This window comes from Mustela nigripes, chromosome 17 (genome assembly GCF_022355385.1).
Source record: "Mustela nigripes isolate SB6536 chromosome 17, MUSNIG.SB6536, whole genome shotgun sequence".
Lineage (NCBI taxonomy): Eukaryota > Metazoa > Chordata > Mammalia > Carnivora > Mustelidae > Mustela > Mustela nigripes.
This window is the reverse complement of record NC_081573.1, coordinates 41,890,105-41,911,279: the sequence shown is the minus strand read 5'-3', so window position 1 is coordinate 41,911,279 and position 21,175 is coordinate 41,890,105. Positions and strand designations below refer to the sequence as shown.

Below are 21,175 nucleotides of genomic sequence, written 5' to 3'. Positions count from 1 at the left end.
ACAGAGTATTCTCTCACTGAAAAAACACACGGCACAGGGTTCCTGAACATCAGCCTCTACTCAGGGTCTTGATAAGCAGCAGGTTCCATTTTTACAGAGAAAAGTCAGATACAAAGTAGCAAGGCACAGGCCTCTCCCATACACTGCTTAGAAAACTCAAAGCATCCCCTCAAGCACTGGATCTGTTTACCTAACTTTCCCCAAGAGAATGGAGTCCCTTCTCTGAATCAATAACTAACCTAATAGCCTGGACCAGGTCTCTCCTCCCACTCCCTGAGGACTGTGCTCTGCCAGCCCTCCCACCCCTTCCAGTTATGATCCATTTCTTCTCTTCCTCTACAAAATCAGCTGTTTCCACTCAGTTTCACTTAGCCACACAACATGCACAGAATACACTAACAAAGAGACTCTTAACTACAGGAAACAAACTGAGGGTAGCTGGAGGGGATGGGGTAATTGGGTGATGGGCACTAAAGAGGGCACTTGATGTAATGAGCTCTGGGTGTTATATGCAAGTGATGAATCACTAAATTATCTCTGAAAAAAGTAATATACTATATGTTAAACTGAATTAAAAAAAAATACTCTTACACTCCCCCTCCTCTCCCCTTTAGTCAGCCATGTTTTCTACATTTTTCAAACATTTTTGTGGACCAACACTACTAAAAAGGGGTTTCCACATTCCTTCAGAACACAGTATTTTTTAATTATAGAAGTATAATCTAAAATATAAATATAATATATATATATATTTTATGTACTTCACTTTTTAGAGAAATCAGAAAAGTGAAGCACATAAAATATATTTTAAAGTTATTCATGGGGCACCTGGCTGGTTCTGTTGGGGGGGGGTGTCTTGATTTCGGGATTGTGGGTTCAAACGCCATATTGGGTGTACAGATTATTTTAAAAATAAAATCTTTAGGGGCGCCTGGGTGGCTCAGTGGGTTAAAGCCTCTGCCTTCAGCTCAGGTCATGATCCCAGGATCCTGGGATTGAGCCCCCCACCAGGCTCTCTGCTCAGTGGGGAGCCTGCTTCCTCCTCTCTCTTTCTGTTTCTCTGCCTACTTGTGATCTCTGTCAAGTAAATAAATAAAAATAAAATAAAATAAAATAAAATAAAATAATCTTAAAAAAAAAGTTATTGGGGTACCTGGGTGGCTCAGTGGGTTAAGCCTCTGCCTTTGGCTCAGGTCATGATCATCTCAGGGTCCTGGGACTGAGCCCTATGTCAGGCTTGCTGCTTAGCAGGGAGCCTGCTTCACCTTACCAACCCTCCTCACCCCCCCGCCTATGTGTGAGCTCTGTCAGATAAAGAAAATCTTAAAAAAAAAGTTATACACAATTCCTATACCTAGAGATAATCACCTAGCCCTTTTGTTTTCTTTTCCCCCTTATGGATATGTATTTTTATATAGATGAGATGACATCATATACTTAGTTTGCACACCCTTGTATAAGGCTTTGCCTGCCTTTAGAACATATCCATACTGAAAAGGACTCCACTCACTCTTTAGCCTCAGTGGTCCCTCTCTTTGGTCCATAAGCACCATATACCGGGAACCATAACAGCTAACCCAAAGGCCTTCCCCTCACCCTCCATCTCAGTTTCTCTGGCAATTGACAGCATGAAACTTGTATTCCTACTTCATTAGCCTCTTTACTCCCTCTGTCCTTCCTAGGTCTCTTCTTTGCCTCTGAGAGCTGCTCCACCTGCCCCTTCCAACACATCAAGGCTCTATTCCTTTCTCTATTGCCACTCCAGGTGCCAGCCTTTTTAGTTCAGCTATCTCCAGAGATCTTTCAAATCCATATCTGTATTTCCTTAATTTCACTCTCTATAGGAGATCTCTCCATATGGATGTCTGGCTATCACATTCAATTCAATGGCACTGGAAAAGGAATAAGAAGACTGGACTATAGTCCCTAATCCATGACTGACCGAAGTGCTTAGAAAGTGGGTTGGTCTCCTGAAGAACAGCTCTTTTCAGGACACCTGGGTGGCTCAGTTGGTTAAGCATCTGCCTTCGGCTCAGGTCATGATGCCGGGGTCCTGGGATCGAGTCCCACACTGGGCTACTTTCTCAGCGGGGAGCCTGCTTCTTTCTCTGCCTCTGCCTGCTTGTGCTCTCTCTGTCAAATAAATAAATAAAATCTTAAAAAAAAAAAACCACAACAGATCTTTTGCATATTTCTGTCATCCTGGTGACAAAGGGAAGCTTACAAACATTTGTTTTAATTAATTTATTTTATTTATTTTTTTTTTTTAAAGATTTTATTTATTTATTTGACAGAGAGAAATCACAAGTAGACGGAGAGGCAGGCAGAGAGAGAGGAAGGGAAGCAGGCTCCCTGCTGAGCAGAGAGCCCGATGCGGGACTCGATCCCAGGCCGCTGAGATCATGACCTGAACCGAAGGCAGCGGCCCAACCCACTGAGCCACCCAGGCGCCCCTAATTAATTTATTTTAAATGGTAATGTCTGGGAGTGCCTGGGTGACTCAGGTTAAGTGTTAAGTGTCTGCCTTTGGCTCAAGTCATGATCTCATGGTCCTAGGATGTCCCAGTAGGACTCCATGCTCAGTGGGGAGTCTGGTTCTTCCTCTCCCTCTGTTCCTCCCTCTCCCTGACCCCTGCTCAAGCTCTCACTCCCTCTCAAATGAACAAAATCTTGAAAAATCATTCGATCGACTTCTACAATAGGGCCAAAGAAGGTTCCCTCAGATTGTGAAAGTGCGATCTTGGCACTTGCAAATGTTGGGGCCAGCAGAGAGGAAAACTGGCACCTGAACACTTATCTGCCCTTGCTGACTACTGGTCGAGTGGGAGGATGCAAAAGCCTGGCCTATAACAGGGGCCCTTATGGTTTGGCCATGCTCTTTCCAACTGGCCTGGCCTGCAACCTTGGGAACCTACTGGATCAGACCTCTCCCTATTGTCTCAGTTTTCTCTTTTCCTTTCTTTTTTAAATATTTATTTATTTGACAGAGAATCACGAGGAAGGCAGAGTGAGAAAGGGGGAAGCAGGCTCCCTGCCGAGCAGATAGCCTGATGTGGCCCGATCCCAGAACCCTGAGATCATGACCTAAGCCGAAGGCAGAGGCTCAACCCTCTGAACCACCCAGGAGCCCCATCTCAGTCTTTTCTCTGCCAGCTTTGTGTGGCTCAAATCTTTCACATCTTAAATCTTCTTTAATCCATTCAATAATTTAGCATCTGCCATTTCTGTATTCCTTCCATGGTTAATCTCACACTAGCTGTTTCCATTCCTTTATTTCTTTTCTATGCCTTCAGTCTGGTTTCTGTTCCCCAAATTCTCTACTGAATTGCTCTAAGGGGTACAATGGCCCTTAACTAGTAAATCCAAAGGAGACTTTCTCTGTCCTGATCTGACTTGACCTCTCTGTGGAATTCAGCATTCTAGTCTAGGCTTTATCCCAGAATTATGCCAGACCATCAGGAAAAAAAGCTGGGTATATTTGTGTCACATGGTCTTATCCCCTACAGAGCTGCTTTCACCAAGTTTTGTTTTGGCCTTATGCCCTTGGCTTACACTAAAGGATATGTGGGAGAAATTTTTGAGTTACATGCTTGAAAAAGGTTTTCTTTAACTAAGGAATTTTCTTTCATTGTTAAGACCTGAGTAGCAGGATCTGAGTTACCATTTTTTTTAGTTGGCCACACCCTGATCACTTTTATTTCCCCCTCTCAAGCTATATAATAATAGCCTTCTATTCTAATTTGTATTTTCTAGGGTTCCAATTTTCTTTCTTTTTTTTTGAGACAGAGAGGAAGAAGGTGGACCTGGGCAGAGACAGAATCCCAAGCAGGCTCTATGCCCAGTGCAAAGCCTGATGCAAAACTCAATCTCACGACCCTGAACTGAAACTGAGAAGCAAGGGGCACCTGGGTGGCTCAGGTCATGATCCCAGAGTCCTAGGATCGAGCCCCACATCAAGCTCCCTGCTCAGCAGAAAGCCTGCCTCCCCCTCTCCCTGCTACTCTGCTTGTTTGTGTTCTCTATCTCGCTGTCAAATAAATAAGTAAAATCTTAAAAAAAAAAAAATTCCCATAAAAAAAAAGAAACCTATCAAAATAAAAATAATCTCAACTAAAAATGTGAAGACCGGGGCACCTGGGTGGCTCAAAGCCTATGCCTTCAGCTCAGGTCATGATCTCAGTGTTCTGGGATCGAGCCCCGCATTGGGCTCTCTGCTCAGCAGGCAGCCTGCTTCCTCTTCTCTCCCTGCCTGCCTCTCTGCCTATTTGTAATCTGTCTATCAAATAAATAAATAAATAATCTTAAAAAAAAAAAATGTGAAGACCTATTTCAAGACTACAAAAACTCTCCCAAGACCATAAAAGACCTCACTAAACAGGGACGCTACTATGTTTATCCATGATCAGAAAGGCCAAACATGGGGCACGTGAGTGGCTCAGTTGGTTAGGCACTGCCTTTCCCACAGGTCATGATTCCAGGACCTTGGGATCAAGTCCCATGTCGCGCTCCCTGCTTAGCAGGGTGTCTGCTTCTCTCTGTCTCTCCTCCTCCCTGGCTTGTGCGGGCGCACGTGTTCTCTCTCTCAAAAAAAAAAAAAAAAAAAAAAAAAGGCTGGAGACAGAAAACTCCTCATTCTTTCTCCTTTACGTAAGGTAATTCTCAAAATGTCTGAAAAATAAACAAGATGATGATAAGAGCAATAAAATTTCCAAAAAATGAAAGCAACCTTCTATTTCCAAATATTAACATGTTATAAAGCCACAATAATTAATGTAGTGTAACTGGCACTATCACAAATAGCCTATCTGAACAGAAGAGACAATCCAGAAACAACCCCTAGAACATAAAAAGCTGTCCTTTTAAAAATTAGTTGGTAGCAGAGGATTACTCCATAAAAAGTGCCAAAAAACTATTAAGCTACTTGGAAAATACTGACACACACACACACATTAAAAACAACACAACAACAAAAAGAACCCACCTTGAAAAAAGATATAGGTGAAGAGCCTTCTGATCTCAGAATGAGGAAGGCTTTGTGCTAAGACACAGAAATAACAGGGAGAAACCAGAGTAAATTACTGAAATTTTGACCATAAAGATTTTATTTATTTGACAGAGAGAGACACACAGCAAAAGAGGAAACACAAGCAGGGGGAATAGGAGAGTGAGAAGCAGGCTTCCTGCTGAGCAGAGAGCCTGATGTGGTGCTCGATCCCTAGGAACCCGGGATTATGATCTGACTGAAGGCAGATGCCCAATGAATGATCTACCCAGGCTTCCCCGCAAAAAAAATTTTTTTTTTTAAAGATTTTTATTTATTTGTCAGAAAGAGAGAACACACACAAGCAGGGAACACAGAAGACAGAGGGAGAAGCAGGCTCCTGGTTGAGCAGGGAGACCAACACAGGACTCAATCCCAGGACCCTGGGATTATGACCTCAGCTGAAGGCAGATGCTTAACTGACTGAGCCATCCAGTGTTCCTCCCCCACCCTAAAAAATTCTTATGACAAAAACATTGAACAAAATTAAAAAGAAAACAGTCAACAAAGAAAATAAGTATTTGTAGCATATGTGACAAAGGATTAACATCCTTATCAAACGACTGTAAAATTTATGAGAAAAAGATGAACACCAAAAGGGATAAAAAAAAAAGCTGAGCAAAGGACACAAATAAATGACAAAAAAAAAAAAGAAAGGAAGGAAAAAGAACTTCTTTAACACTAAATCAAACAAAAAAGCCAATTAATGTAACATGACAGCATGTTATGTCTATTAAACTGCTAAGGCTGTTTTATTTATTTATTTAAAAGATTTTATTATTTATTTGACACAGAGAGATCACAAGTAGGCAGAGAGGCAGGCAGAGAGAGGGGGAAGTAGGCTTCCTGCTGAGCAGAGAGCCCGATGTGGGGCTTGATCCCAGGACTCTGGAATCATGACCCGAGCTGGAAGCAGAGGCTTTAACCCACTGAGCCACCCAGGGGCCCGCTATGGCTGTTTTAAAGGAGAGTCCCTAATGTTGGTCATGGTGCCATGAAATCAACAAGGTAACTGGTGATATGAATCAAGAATTTTCAAAATATTCAAATTGGTGGCCCAGTAACTCCGCTTCACTTCATGCCCAGAAATAATGAGAGATGAACATTAAGATTATAAAGATATTATTTTAAGTTTATTTATTTATTTAATCTCTATACCCAATGCGGGGCTCAAATTCATGACCCCGAGAGATCAAGAGTCACAAACTCTTTTAACTAAGCCTGACTAATTATAAACAACTTAGAAGTACAACCACAGGTAAATAGTTAAAACCTGGAAAATGATACATCCACAAAGTATAATATTATGTAGACACTGACAAATCACATTTCTTTTTTTTTTTTTTAAAGATTTTATTTATTTATTTGACAGAGAGACAGAGATCACAAGTAGGCAGTGAGACAGACGGAGAGAGAGGGAAGCAGGCGCCCCGCTGAGCAGAGAGTCTGATGAGGGGTTCAATCCCAGGACCCCAAGATCATGACCTGAGCCGAAGGCAGAGGCTTAATCCACTGAGTCACCCAGGTGCCCCCAAAAAATCACATTTCAATATAATGCCTAATATGAGGTAAATGCTCATTCCATATTGGAAAAAGGAGCAAAGGGACAGGAGAAGCAGAATGGACAGTCATTGAAAGCTTAGGTCCCCCAGCCAAAAACTTGCACCCCAATTCTGGTTCCTCTACCAATCTAGCAGTGTGACACGGAGTGAGATATGCTACCCTCTGTGCTTCTGTTTCCTTTTGTACAAAACAGGGACAATAATGGTATCCATTTCACAGGCTGTCATAAACACTCAACAGAACAATGCACACACAAAGCCTGGCTCCAATGCTCCTCTGTATCATTACACTGTGCTCCTCTGGATCCTCCACCCCAGAGGGTAAGGAATACATGTTAACCAAACAAATATATAACCTTTCTGTTTTCTAGAATCCTTTTTTTTTTTTTTTAAAGATTTTATTTGAGAGAGAAAGAGAGTATGTGGGCACATAAGTGGGGGAAGGGGAGGGAGGAGGGGAAAGGGAGGAGGAGAAGCAGACTCCCCACCAAGCAGGGAGCCCAATGAGGGGCTTGGTCCCAGGATCCTGGGATTGTGACCCGAGCCACCGAGGTGCCCCAGTGTCCTAGAATTCTAATCACAAACCTTACATAAATGTTCCCCACTAAACTGTCTTCTCTGATAAACTACTGAATTTCTATATGATGAAGGTAGCATCCAGAGGACAGAACCTGGTAACTAACCAATTCTAGGAAAGAGCCAAAAAGGAACAACAGCATCCCAGATTGTTCCCTCTTTACTCATCTGTCCAGCATATTGCTGCCTGATAAAACCTTCTTTCTGAAATGAGGTGCAAAAACGCATGGTGGTTGAGGCTTATTTAATCAACTCCACACTCTTTCTTTTTCCTTTTTTTCTAAAGTAATCTCCATGCCCAATGCAGGCTCAAACTCATGATCCTGACATCAAGAGTCACATGCTGGGCGCCTGGGTGGCTCAGTGGGTTAAGCCGCTGCCTTCGGCTCAGGTCATGATCTCAGGGTCCTGGGATCGAGTCCCGTATCGGGCTCTCTGCTCAGCAGGGAGCCTGCTTCCCTCTCTCTCTCTGCCTGCCTCTCCGACTACTTGTGGTTTCTCTCTGTCAAATAAATAAATAAAATCTTTAAAAAAAAAAAAAGAGTCACATGCTGTCTGGACTGAGCCAGCCAGGCACCCTTCAACTCCAAACTCTTTAGCTTCACTCTCAGAACTCTGTACAGTTCATTCCCATCGTTTCCACCCACCCAACTTCATCTTCTGGGCATCTTCTAAACAAGTGCCTATTGTCTTGTTCCCCTCCCAGCTCAAGTGATCCCCTAATCACATCTTCCCCCCCAAAATGTTTATTAAAGATTTTATTTATTTACCTGTCAGAGAGAGAGAGAGAGAGACAGTGCACAAGCAGGAGAATGGAAGGCAGAGGGGGAAGCAAGTTCCCCGCTGAGCAAGGAGCCTGATGTGGGACTTGATCCCAGGACCCTGGGATCATGACATGAGCCAAAGCAGATGCTTAATCAACTGAGCCACCCAGGCATCCCTAAACCACATCTTCTTCTTCTTCTTCTTCTTTTTTTTTTTTTTAAAGATTTTTATTTATTTATTTGATAGAGAGCTCACAAGTAGGCAGAGAGGCAGGCAGAGAGAGAGAGAAAGGGAAGCAGGCTCCCCGCTGAGCAGAGAGCCCAATGCGGGGCTCAATCCCAGGACCCCAGGATCATGACCTGAGCCGAAGGCAGAGGCTTAACCCACTGAGCCACCCAGGCGCCCCCCTAAACCACATCTTCTTAAGTGCAAACTGACTTCATGTTTGTCTGGTTTTCATTGTGGTATACTGTTCTATGATTATGTCTTTTCCCCACATAGTCTATTAGCTTGTTGAGGGGAGGAACTATGCCTTTTACTTCTGTATCCTCTATATCAATAAACACAGAACAGTGTTATGTAAACAGCAGACACTCAATATTGATTTTACTGTCACACGAAACACATATAGATGTTTTCTGCCCATGACAAGAGCAGGAAGGAATTTATGGAAAATCAAAATATTGTATGCTAAGTGGAAGTTTAACTATATGAATTTATTTCTTTATTGTTGTTTGTGTCATTTCTTTTCTGTGCTGAGTGTGGGTGTGTGTGTCATTTCTTAAATAAAGAAAAATAAATATGTCCTAACAACATAATTATAGGTTACATTAAAAAAATCCCACCACATAAAAATAAAGGCTGGCTAGCTCAGTCAGTAGAGCATGCGACTGTTGATCTCAGGGTCATGAGTTCAAGCCCCATAATGCAATGCAGAGCTTGCATTACTTAAAATAATTTTTTTAAAAATAAACTTAAAAAAAAAAAAGATTTTATTTATTTGACAGACTGAGATCACAGTAGGCAGAGAGACAAGCAGAGATAGAGGAGGAAGCCGGCTCTCTGCTGAGCAGAGAGCCCGATGCAGGGCGTGATCCCAGGACCCGGGGATCATGACCTGAGCCGAAGGCAGCTTTAACCACTGAGCCACCCAAGTGCCCCTTAAAATAAATGTTTAAAAACTAATAATAAAATCACTTGTACCATGCACTGCTCAATAAATATGTTCTAGATGAAAAATATTTTAAAAATAGGGGCGCCTTGGGGCGCCTGGGTGGCTCAGTGGTTAAGAAGCCTCTGCCTTCGGCTCCAGTCATGATCCCAGAGTCCTGGGATCGAGCCTCACATCCGGCTCTCTGCTCAGCAGGGAGCCTGCCTCCTCCTCTCTCTCTCTCTGCCTGCCTCTCTGCCTACTTGTGATCTGTCTGTCAAATAAAAAAACCTTTTTTTTTTTAAAAGATTTTGTTTATTTATTTGAGAGAGAGAGAGCATGAGAGAGAGAGAGAGAGAGCACGAGAGGGTAGAAGGTCAGACTCCCCGTGGAGCTGGAGCCCGATGTGGGACTCGATCCCGGGACTCTGGGATCATGACCTGAGCTGAAGGCAGTCGCTTAACCAACTGAGCCACCCAGGTGCCCCTAAATTAAAAAATCTGAAAAAAAAATAGGGGCGCCTGGTTGGCTCAGTGGGTTAAAGCCTCTGCCTTGGGCTCAGGTCGTAATCCCAGGGTCCTGGGATCAAGCCCCGCATCAGGCTCTCTGCTCAGCAGGGAGCTTGCTTCCTTTCCTCTCTCTCTGTCTGCCTCTCTGCCTACTTGTGATCTCTGTCTGTCAAATAAATAAATAAAATCATTTTTTTTTAAGATTTTTATTTATTTATTTGACGGACAGAGATCACAAGTAGGCAGAGAGGCAGGCAGAGAGAGAGAGGAGGAAGCAGGCTCCCTGCTTGTGCAGAGAGCCCAATGTGGGGCTTGATCCCAGGACTCTGAGATCATGACCTGAGCTGAAGGCAGAAGCTTTAACCCAATGAGCCACCCAGGCACCCCAAATAAATAAAATCTTAAGGAAAAAAAAAAAAGGTGACTATGCTGATGTTGACAATAAGGTTTAGTAATTTATCACCCAGATTATGGCTGTACAGCCAGTATGTCAGATATTTCCCAAAGGAAATCAACCAAAATAACCTTTTATACTTATCAATACAGAATTTAGTCCTTTGTGGAGCTCAGTTATTAAAAAATACACATATTCTAAGAATAATAGATGGGTATAAAGAATAAGATAGTAGAAAAGGATGATTTCCTAGTAGTCTACAAATAAAACTACCACAACTTTTTAATATACTGCTGTCCTTTACAACGGACAACTGATTGCTAAAAAACCCCAACTTATTTCCTGAAGCATATCAGAAGACTATCTATACACCCTTCCCAAGAAATAGTGATCCCAAGTTCCCATGATTGTAAGAACACAGTATATAATACATGTAACATATAAAACATGTTAATCAACTGTTTAGATCGTTAGTGAGGCTTCTGGTCAACAGCTATTAGTAGTTAAGTTTTTTGGGAGTTAAAAGTAATACCCGTATTTTCAAGTTGGAGATGGAGTGTCGGGGGCACTGGATTCCCTAACTCCACATTGTTTAAGGGCCCACTGGAGTGTGATGAGCGCTGTAACAGGGATTAACATACTTCCCACTACCCTGGCACAAAGGATGGCTTAAGTGAGTAAAAGAGGGCTTCAAGGAAAGAAAACGCTAAGGCTGGATCTTAAAGGATGAGATGGACCTTGATAGGCAAACTACAGTAGAGAGGAACATGCTAAAAGAGGAGACAGTAGGTGGGGGAAAAATTTAAATATGTATGGAATCAGACAAATTCTCTGCAAATAAATTCAACATAACTGAATGGAACCATACTAAACCATCTCAGGTTTATTAGGGTGACCTGGCTTCAGAAGCTATGTTTTGATTCCTCAGTAAAAGTATCCTGTTTATTTCACTTGTTGAACATTTACAAATGAAACCGAAGACAAAGTTTATCTGGAAGTCAACACACTAGTGCCATAGTACCAAGTGAAAGCTGGTTCCCAACCACATGCTACCCTCTCTGCTTTTGACACTTTTACAGGCATACAGCAACTTAATGCCTCACTTCTTTTTGTGCTCCCAAGGGTGACAATGTCAGGAACTACCATATCTCTGCTTTGCTCTAAGCCCTAAAAGCACCTCAGAGTTACACTGTCTTTGGAGTAGTCCTACAGTCTTTCACTGCTGAGAATATGAGGAAGGCTGAGGATCTATGGCAAGTCTATTTTTTTTTAAGATTTTATTTATTTATTTGACAGACAGAGATCACAAGTAGGCAGAGAGGCAGGCAGAGAGAGAGAAAGGGAAGCAGGCTCCCTGCTGAGCAGAGCCTGATGCGGGCTCGATCCCAGGACCCTGGGATCATGACCTGAGCTGAAGGCAGAGGTTTAACACACTGAGCCACCCAGACACCCCTATGGCAAGTCTATTATTTTGAATAAATAAATATGTCATAAAAAGGAACAGATTACACACACACAATATAGAATTTATAGAACATGCAATAGGGACATCTATGGATTTGGGAGCAGATTCTACCTAAGCAGTGGTTCCCAAACCTGGATGATACCAGAATCACCTGGTGAGCTTTAAAATACATAGATCCCACAGATTCTTGATCAGTAGATCTAGGGTGGAAGAGACTTTACTCCAAAAGGTCCCCAAAAGTGACTGATATAGAACCTCTCCTGATCATGGCTCCAAAATGAGTGACCTAGAATACAATAGTTCTCCACCCTAAATACAGGTCTACATAAATCCAAGCTACTCAAAAACCCATGGCTTTCTACTAAGAGAACTTTTGGTTCATTCTTCAAAACAAATAACTATTTTGTTATTTAGAGAAAAATCTACAAAGTCTACCTCAAAACGTGTATGGTTCCCAAATAAGCAATAATGGAATGTACAACCAAAGAAAGAAGTCCTAAAAAGTTTTACCTCTACAATGGGTACCATCAATAACAAAATCTTTCTCTACAAGGTATGAACAAGCTCAACACATCACACACACACAAAAAAAAAAAAAGAAGAAGAGGGGCGCCTGGGTGGCTCAGTGGGTTAGGCCGCTGCCTTCGGCTCAGGTCATGATCTCAGGGTCCTGGGATCGAGTCCCACATCGGGCTCTCTGCTCAGCAGGGAGCCTGCTTCCCCCCCTCTCTCTCTCTCTGCCTGCCTTTCCATCTACTTGTGATTTCTCTCTGTCAAATAAATAAATAAAATCTTTAAAAAAAAAAAAAAAGAAGAAGAAGAAAAATGGACATACGTAGCAAGAGTGAACTTCTGGTTTTGCAATTTGTCTCAGTGACCATGTGGTCAATGCTTGAGTATCTCTATAACTCAGTACTCACTCATGAAGGCTACTTGGTGAAACCGAGACACTTTTATTTATTTGACAGAGAGACATGGTGACAGAGGGAACACAAATAGGGGGAGTGGAAGGGGGAGAAGCAGGCTTCCTGCTGAGTAGGTAGCCCAATGCAGGGCTTGATCCCAGGACCTTGGGATCATGAGCCAAGCTGAAGGAGATGCTTAACGACTAAGCCCCCACTCAAGACCATTTTTAATTGGTAAATGGGGTCTCCTATAAGGTCAGTGTTAAATCAGAAGCCAACAGGTTAAATTTAACAACGTTTACCCATACTAAAGGCATAATAATGATAATAAATGGCATTATGAGGTCTCTGAACAAAAATCAAGTAACAGTTATATTGAAAAAAAAAAGTAAGATATTCTTAGTGAGTAAACACTGTAGTAGCATGAAGTATGGATAAGAGCTAAAGTGCTACTCAATAGAACAAAAGAAATCTGAAAAACAGAAAAAGGATATACATGTATAGGAACAGAGACATACAGAAGTTTAAACAATGAAAGAAATAGAATGTTACTTTAAACTAATTATTAGTTTATGAAAACAAGTAATTTGTCAATTTGGCTACTCCTTAAAAACATGGAAACAAATACAGGAAAGAAGATAAAGGCAAAAGCTTAACCAAGAAATTGTGGGGAAAATTATGTATTTGTAAATACCCAAAAGACATGACAAGGAGAGAAGAATCAAAGACCATGTCTGACAAGGGAATGGAAAGAAAAAAAAGAAAAGATAAAATTTATTCTAGGGGCGCCTGGGTGGCTCAGTGGGTTAAGGCCTCTGCCTTTGGCTGAGGTCATGATCTCAGGGTCCTGGGACTGAGCCCCAAATTGGGAGCAGAGAGCCCTCCTTTCTCTCTGCCTGCCTCTCTGCCTACTTGTGATCTCTGTCAAATAAATAAATAAAATCTTTAAAAAAAATTCTATTCTAAACAGCTAACCATGTCACTATTACTTTATAGTTTCAACATATATTCACAACAAAAAATTTTAATTGGAGTAGAAAGTTAAAGATATAAATAGAACACGGACACAAGAAATACTGAAAGGAATTAGGGTACCCTCTATTATCTTATTAATTTTTTAAAGATTCTTTATTTCTTTATGTAACACAGAGAGGGATCACAAGTAGGCAGAGAGGCAGGCAGAGAGAGAGGAGGAAGCAGGCTCCCGGCTGTGTAGAGAGCCTGATATGGGGCTTGATCCCAGGACCTTGAGATCACGACCTGAGCCAAAGGCAGATGCTTAACCCACTGAGCCACCCAGGCGCCTGGTATCCTCCACTATTATAGAATACTTACAAACAAACCTCTGTGAATATAAAATATCTTATACCTGCTCTATGATATATGATCATGACCATGCCATGCCAGAGGTGTTATACCAGAATTAATAGAGAAATAAAAAGTAGTGGGCTGAAACAATTTATAACTTTCAATGGCCCAACTGGACAATACTAAAAATAGGTGCTAACCAACAGTGACCTCCAACAATGGTTTGTTCTTATCAAAGAGAAATGACTGAAGGATTAAGAAGTCCTGAATTACGAGGAAAGAAGTAAATAAGCTCAAATCCAAACAGTGCTGGTACTGGAGACCAAGCATTAGTATTACTGATGGTCAGAGTCTAGAGTCTAATAATGCAGTGTATACATGGACAACCTTTAAAGTTGGTGACAATGTTAAAAAAGAAATTCTGACACATACTAAAAACCTAACATATGCCAGTGCACTGGTATACTATATTCAAGGGTAGTAACAAAGTATAGTCTTTATGCTGTTTTTTCCTTTTCTTAAAGATTTTATTTATTTTTTGACAGAGAGAGACATAGCTAGAGAGGCAGCACAAGCAGGGGGAGCGGGAGAGCAAGAACAGGTTTGCCGAGGAGCTGAATCCCAGGACCCTGGGATCATGACCTGAGCCGAAGGCAGATGCTTAACAAAGGAGCTACCCAGACGTCCCTCCCATCATTTTTTCTATAAATATACATGGATTTATATTTCTGTCAAAAGAGATCTAGGGCGCCTGGGTGGCTCAATGGGTTAAGCCTCTGCCTTTGGCTTAGGTCATGATCTCAGGGTCCTGGGATCAAGCCCCACATCGGGCTCTCTGCTCAGCGGGGAATCTGCTCCCCCTCTCCCGCTCTGCCCACCTCTCTGCCTGCTTGTGATCTGTCAAATAAATAAATAAAATCTTAAAAAAAAAAAAAATGATCGGGGCGCCTGGGTGGCTCAGTGGGTTAAAGCCTCTGCCTTCAGCTCAGGTCATGATCTCAGGGTCCTGGGATCGAGCCCCACATCAGGCTCTCTGCTCCGCAGGGAGCCTGCTTCCTACTCTCTCTCTGCCTACTTGTGATTTCTCTGTCAAATAAATAAGCAGTATCTTAAAAAAAAAAAAAAAAAAGTGATCTAGGGGTACCTGGGTGGCTCAGTGGTTAAGCCTCTGCCTTCGGCTCAGGTCATGATCCCAGAGGGTCCTGTGATCGAGCCCCACATTGGGCTTTCTCTGCCTGCTCCCCCTCTCTCTGCCTGCTCCTCTGACTACTTGTGATCTCTGTCAAAAAAATAAATAAAATCTTAAAAAAAAAAGTGATCTAAAAAAATGAGTATTTATCTAATAACTATCTATAATACCAAATGTTGTAGAATATTCTGTGAAACCCAGAGACTATTCGGAGCCAGTATGGGGAAAAGTTAAAAAAAGGCAGAAGCCTTTGTCCTATGTCTATGACCTCAGGAAAATCACTGCCTCTCAGGTTTGTTTTCTGTAAAATGAAAAGACTGCCAGATGACTTATAATTTCATCTGAGTTTAATATCCTTTTTTTTTTTTTTAGGTTATCAGTTAAGATTCATCTTTATAGGTAAGAAGGGATCAAGTACCCCCACTTCCTAGCTAAAAAGGTCAGGAAATTTTAACAAACGCATACAGCAAAGGTGTACAAAAGGATAGAGCAAAAGGTAGTTCCCTAGCTTTGCAGTCCACCTGTCTATAACCAAGAATCAGGAAGAAGTCTCTAAAATCTATTTGGAAGAAGATGGCTGGCTAATGTACACCACCCTACTTAGTAGCATTTACATCTGAAGCCAAGAAATTTTTTTTAATTTAAAATTTTATTTGACAGGAAGACAGATACAAGCAAGGGGAGTTGGACAGGGAGAAGCAGGCTTCCTGCTGAGCAGAGAACCTGATGTGGGGCTAGATCCCAGGACCCTGGGATCATGACCTAAGCTGAAGGCAGAAGCTTAATGGCTGAGCCCCCCTGGAGCCCCTCCAGGAAATTTCTTAAAGGCAGGAAAGGAGAGGGAAAGGGAGAAAGAGCACCTTAAGCAGGTGCCACACTCACCAAGGAGCCCCATGTAGTGCTCCATCTCAGGATCCTGAGATCATGACCTGAGCTAAAACCAAGAGTCAGATGCTTAACTGACTTAGCCACCCAGGCACCCCTGAAGTGCAAGAAATTTAATGAGGAACCTTTGTGTCAGCCAAAAACACTGCAAACATTAGATTCCATCTACCAGACTGGCTCCTTCCTCCCTCCAATAGGATGTGTTTTAACCTAGAAAGGCCGCTCAAAGTCAAGGTATAAAATTGTATACCAACCCCGCCCCTCCCACTCCACCAACTCTCCCTGCACACAGAACATCAAGACATCTGCTCTTCAAAAGCCCTTACCAATCTAGGACATTTTAGGACTCTGTTTGCTACCTTTCTTATTGGAGAGGCATCTTCCTTCAAAATAAGAAACAGGGGATTTAATTTTAGTGTGAAAAATGCTGAAAGCCATAGCTATATACTTGACAGGATAATCAACTTAGCACCCTTAGCATCAACTAAGATGCACCATCAACTAAGATGCACCCTTACCTAAAAGTCACTAAATCAGCAAGTATCTACCACTGAGAACAGTCAAGAACAGAATCAGAAAAGGACTCTGAGTAGTTATTAGACTTCTCAAATCTATGCACTCAAATGTCCAATTAATGTGGCTCTTACTCAAAGTCCATTCACTCTTTTTTTTTTTTTTTTAAAGATTTTATTATTTGACAGAGAGTGAGAGATAGGCACAGCGGCAGGTAGAGAGAGGGGGAAACAGGCTCCTTGCTGAGCTAAAGACCTGATGCCAGGCTCCATCCCAGGACCCTGAGATCATGACCTGAGCCGAAGGCAGAGGCTTAACCACAGTGAGCTACCCAGGTGCCCCAAAGTCCATTTACTCCTTTAGTAGAAATAATTCAAATAATGGGAAGCGGAGAGATGAAGTATGAGAGGCAAAAAGCGAGGGCCAAAACCGAGAGACTTATCCCCAAAGGAACAGGTTAGAAAACTTAACAATCAGCAATAAGGAAGCAGATTCCTAGTAATTTGAGATAACATAGGGTATCTGATGGGGAAAATGTTCATAACATGTAACACGAAGAAAGAGTACAAAAGAGGATGCAGAATAGGATTCCAACTTAGCTTAACAAAATGAAATAAATAAAACTATACAAATATTATTTCTGGTGGGATCCCCTACCTTAAGCCAGGCAGGTTTTAACATCTTGCCTGGACAGATGTGATGGCCTCTCAACTAGTTCCCCTGCTCCCCTCTTACTTCCTTACCACCATTTTCCACACAGTGGACAAAGATTTCTAAGATGGAAATTTATTACCAGCAAGGACACTTCAATTCTAAAACCTCCCCTATAAGATGAAGTCTACACTCTTTCACTTAGACTACGGGGTTCCTGAAGGACCTTTCAGCAGATCTGCATCCAGCCCCATACACTCTGCTCTAATTACACTAAACTGCTTTCAGTACCCAGAACTTTCTAGGCTTCTCTCCTCCTGCCTCTGAGCCTTTGTGCATGCCATTCCCTCTTCCAGGAATATACAAGCAATTAAACTGCTATGAATTCATCCTATGAATACACTAGTACAAATGCCCAAAAAGGTGTATGCAAGGATATCGACTAGAACATCCTTCTCTAACAGCAAGACTGAAAACAACTCAAATGTCCAGAACTGTGTATAGTATTCGACCACCTGTATTTTTTTAAAAAAGGATACAGAAACACATATGTTTATGCATGCACAGAATTTTCTCTGGAAGGTTATATGAAAAATTAATATTTATTACCTCTGGAGAAGTAAACTGAGGGATCAGAGGTGGAAAGAAGTTACTACTTTCCACTGCACATTTTGTACTGTTTGAAATATTCTGCCCATGCGTGTTTATTTAATGTAGTAGTTACAAAATACTTATATAGAACAATTACATTTTGTCTTTAAAACTGTATTATACAGGGGCGCCTGGGTGGTTCAGTCTGTCAAGTGACCCACTCTTGATTTCAGCTCAGGTCATGATCTCAGAGTTGTGAGACTGAGCTCTGACTCAGGCTCTGTGCTGGGTGTGGAGCCTGCTTGAGATTCTCTCTCCCTCTTTCCTACCTTCTCTAATCAAACAAACACCCCAAACACCAAACTGTATTATAATATATATGCCCATTTACGAAAGTGAAGGGAAAAAAACCCAAAGGGGAACACACCAAAGTATTAATAGTGTTTATCTCTGTGGAAAGAAAGTAAGAGTTCTTTAGGTTTTACTATAGTTCTTTAATTATTAGACTCTTCTAAAGAATGAAACTAAACATTATTCAGATGATATAAAAAAAAGTTTAGGACCAAATGTAAGTGAGGAAAGTTCTAAGACTTGCCTCTGCAACCTCAATTTCTTCTGACACTTGGGCAGAGCATGGCTGCCGGTAGCCTCCTTCCTTCCTGCACTTCTGCAACAGTGTTCTGGCAAGGCTTTGAATCCACTCAAATCTAGACTTCACTGCCAGAGTAAACTAGACAAAAATGCCTTTTATTATTTCACTATATTTATCAAAAAGTTTCTTCCTACTACTTCCTACTGTACCGTATTCCTTTTCCCTTTAAAAATTATATAAAACATGTAAGTATGAGAAAACTCGTATCACCAAGAATATACATCTATAGGTTAATTTTTTTTAAAGATCTTATTTATTTAAGAAAGAGAGTGAGTGAGAGAGAGCATACGAGCAGGGGGAAGGGCAAAGGGAGAGAGAGAGAAAAGCAGACTCCCCACTGAGCAGGAAGCCCAACATGGGGCTCGATCCCAGGACTCTGGGATCACGACCTAAGCTAAAGGCAGACACTTACCCAACTGAGTCACCCAGGCACCCCTATAGGTTTTATATAAATGTTCTGGTTTATATCCATAGTCCCCTCCCTATATACACACACACGTATCTGCGCATACTACTTGATAATCTGCTTTATGAAATATGTCTCAAATCTCTCCCTTTCAATATGTTACTATACATAATACAATGGTTGCATGACATCCTATTATACAGATACTCATATTTAATCATTCTCCCATTATCAAATATGGTCATTCCCAAATTGCAGTAATTAAAAAAAAAAAAAAAGGAAAATTTATTTGCACTACAAGATGTTATACAAACTATAGAAAACCAGGAAAAGTTACCCCAGACCTAGCCAATCTTGCACTACTAGTTTTTTATTTTATTTTGACTAATGTTTCCATGTCTGTTTAGTCTTTTTCCTAGGCATTTATTCATTCAATTACTTACTGAGTTCTTGCTATGTGCCTAGTTCGGGTATTTTTACTTTTATTCCATAACAATTTTTGTGAGCTATATTTAAAAAAAAAAATCATGGGGCGCCTGGGTGGCTCAGTCATTAAGCGTCTGCCTTCAGCTCAGGTTATGACCCCAGGGTCCTGGGATCGAGCCCCACATAGGGCTCCCTGCTCAGCGGGAAGCCTGCTTCTTCCTCTCCCACTCCCCCTGCTTGTGTTCCCTCTCTCCCTATTGTCTCTGTCAAATAAATAAATAAATCTCAAAACAAAAACAAAAACAAACAAAAAAAAACAACCCACCTAACAAACTTTATTAGCATTTTGCTGGTTAATAGTATTCCCAATGGTTTCTTTTTATGGTTGTCAAACATCACTCCCAACATGGGGTGTGGCCCTGTTAACATCGATTTCTCTACTGCTCAACAGATTTTTTTTTTTAAAGATTTTATTTATTTATTTGACAGACAGAGATCACAAGTAGGCAGAGAGGCAGGCAGAGAGAGAGGAGGAAGCAGGCTCCCTGCTGAGCAGAGAGCCTGATGTGGGGCTCGATCCCAGGACCCTGAGATCATGACCTGAGCTGAAGGCAGAGGTTTTTAACCCACTGAGCCACCCAGGTGCCCTGCTCAAAAGATTTTGACTGATGGGACACCTGGGTGGCTCAGTTGGTTAAGCGGCTGCCTTCAGCTCAGGTCATGATCCCAGCGTCCTGGGATCGAGTCCCACATCGGGCTCCTTGCTCCGCAGGGAGCCTGCTTCTCCCTCTGACTCTTCCTTCCACTCTGTCTGCCTGTGCTCGCTCTCATTCACTCTCTCTCTGACAAATAAATAAATAAATAAAAAATCTAAAAAAATAAATAAATAAATAAAAATTAAAAAAAAAATAAATAAATAGGGCGCCTGGGTGGCTCAGTGGGTTAAGCTGCTGCCTTCAGCTCAGGTCATGATCTCAGGGTCCTGGGATCGAGTCCCGCATCGGGCTTCTGCTCAGCAGGGAGCCTGCTTCCCTCTCTCTCTCTCTCTGCCTGCCTCTCCATCTACTTGTGATTTCTCTCTGTCAAATAAATAAATAAAATCTTTAAAAAATAAATAAATAAATAAATAAATAAATAAATAAATAAAAGATTTTGACTGATATAATTTTCTCATCTACAAAGTCCCAATTTTCTTGGTTCATATAATTTTTGTACAGTCTGGTGGTTATCACTGTAGCTTAATGCAAAATATATACGATGATCATCTATTCTAAAGATCCATCACTTTACTTTTACATTGCACATTACAGTTACTGTTACAAAAATATATATATACACAAATATATATATTTCCCCCAACAATACATTTAACTGCCATAAGCCTGTCATTTTACCAATGTGAAAAGGCACATGGAAATTACCCCTAATGGACTTGCCCAAGGCCCTATAGCTATTAAACGGCACTAAACCTTGGTCCTCTAATAGGATTAAAGTCAAAGTTTACGTTCCTTTTGAATTTGCTCATATACCTACATCAGGGTTTCTCTTCCAGAAAGCCTTTCTCAACATCCTTCACCAACTCCTATAACTGACTATCCTCCCTGCATCACAAAACACACTTTTATCAGAGCACAAATAACACTTATTTACTAATCTCTTGCCCTATACTCAAGACCCTCTGGAAAACAATTTTTTTCTTATTCATCTTCAAATCCCCAATATTTAATGCAGTGTCTGATGCAAAGTAGAAAGGCAAGTGTTCAAAAATTGAATGAACACATTACAAGTGTTCGATGAACAGTATAAATATTTAGAGCACGTCTAAACATCTGGTTGATCCAATTCAAATATGTTTCAGAGAAAGTCACATTCCATTGTATCTAGAACAAATTAGGTTCAAATATAAAACTTGTATTCAAAATACAGATATTATAAAGACAGAAAATATAATTATTACGCCACTTCTATTAAGACCAATACACCAGTAACAATACTTAGTAATTCTACAAGACACAAAACAGTTTAGATGCTTCTGAATAACTGTCTTAGGAGTCACAAGTTCTACAAGCTTAATACTTAGCCATTTTATTATGACTCTGAGTACTTGACAACTTGAATGGGGGAATAATAACAAAATCTGTATAAATTGTTAATTATGCTTTAGTTAATGTGGTATTTGCTTTCAAA

General features: G+C 41.3%; 1 protein-coding gene across 3 annotated transcripts in view; it reads right to left on the bottom strand.

Annotated features, from left to right (window-relative positions):
- Positions 1 to 21,175, bottom strand: part of CTCF (CCCTC-binding factor) — a 54,012-nt gene that overhangs the window by 25,950 nt on the left and 6,887 nt on the right. The gene's annotated exons all lie outside the window — the stretch shown is intronic.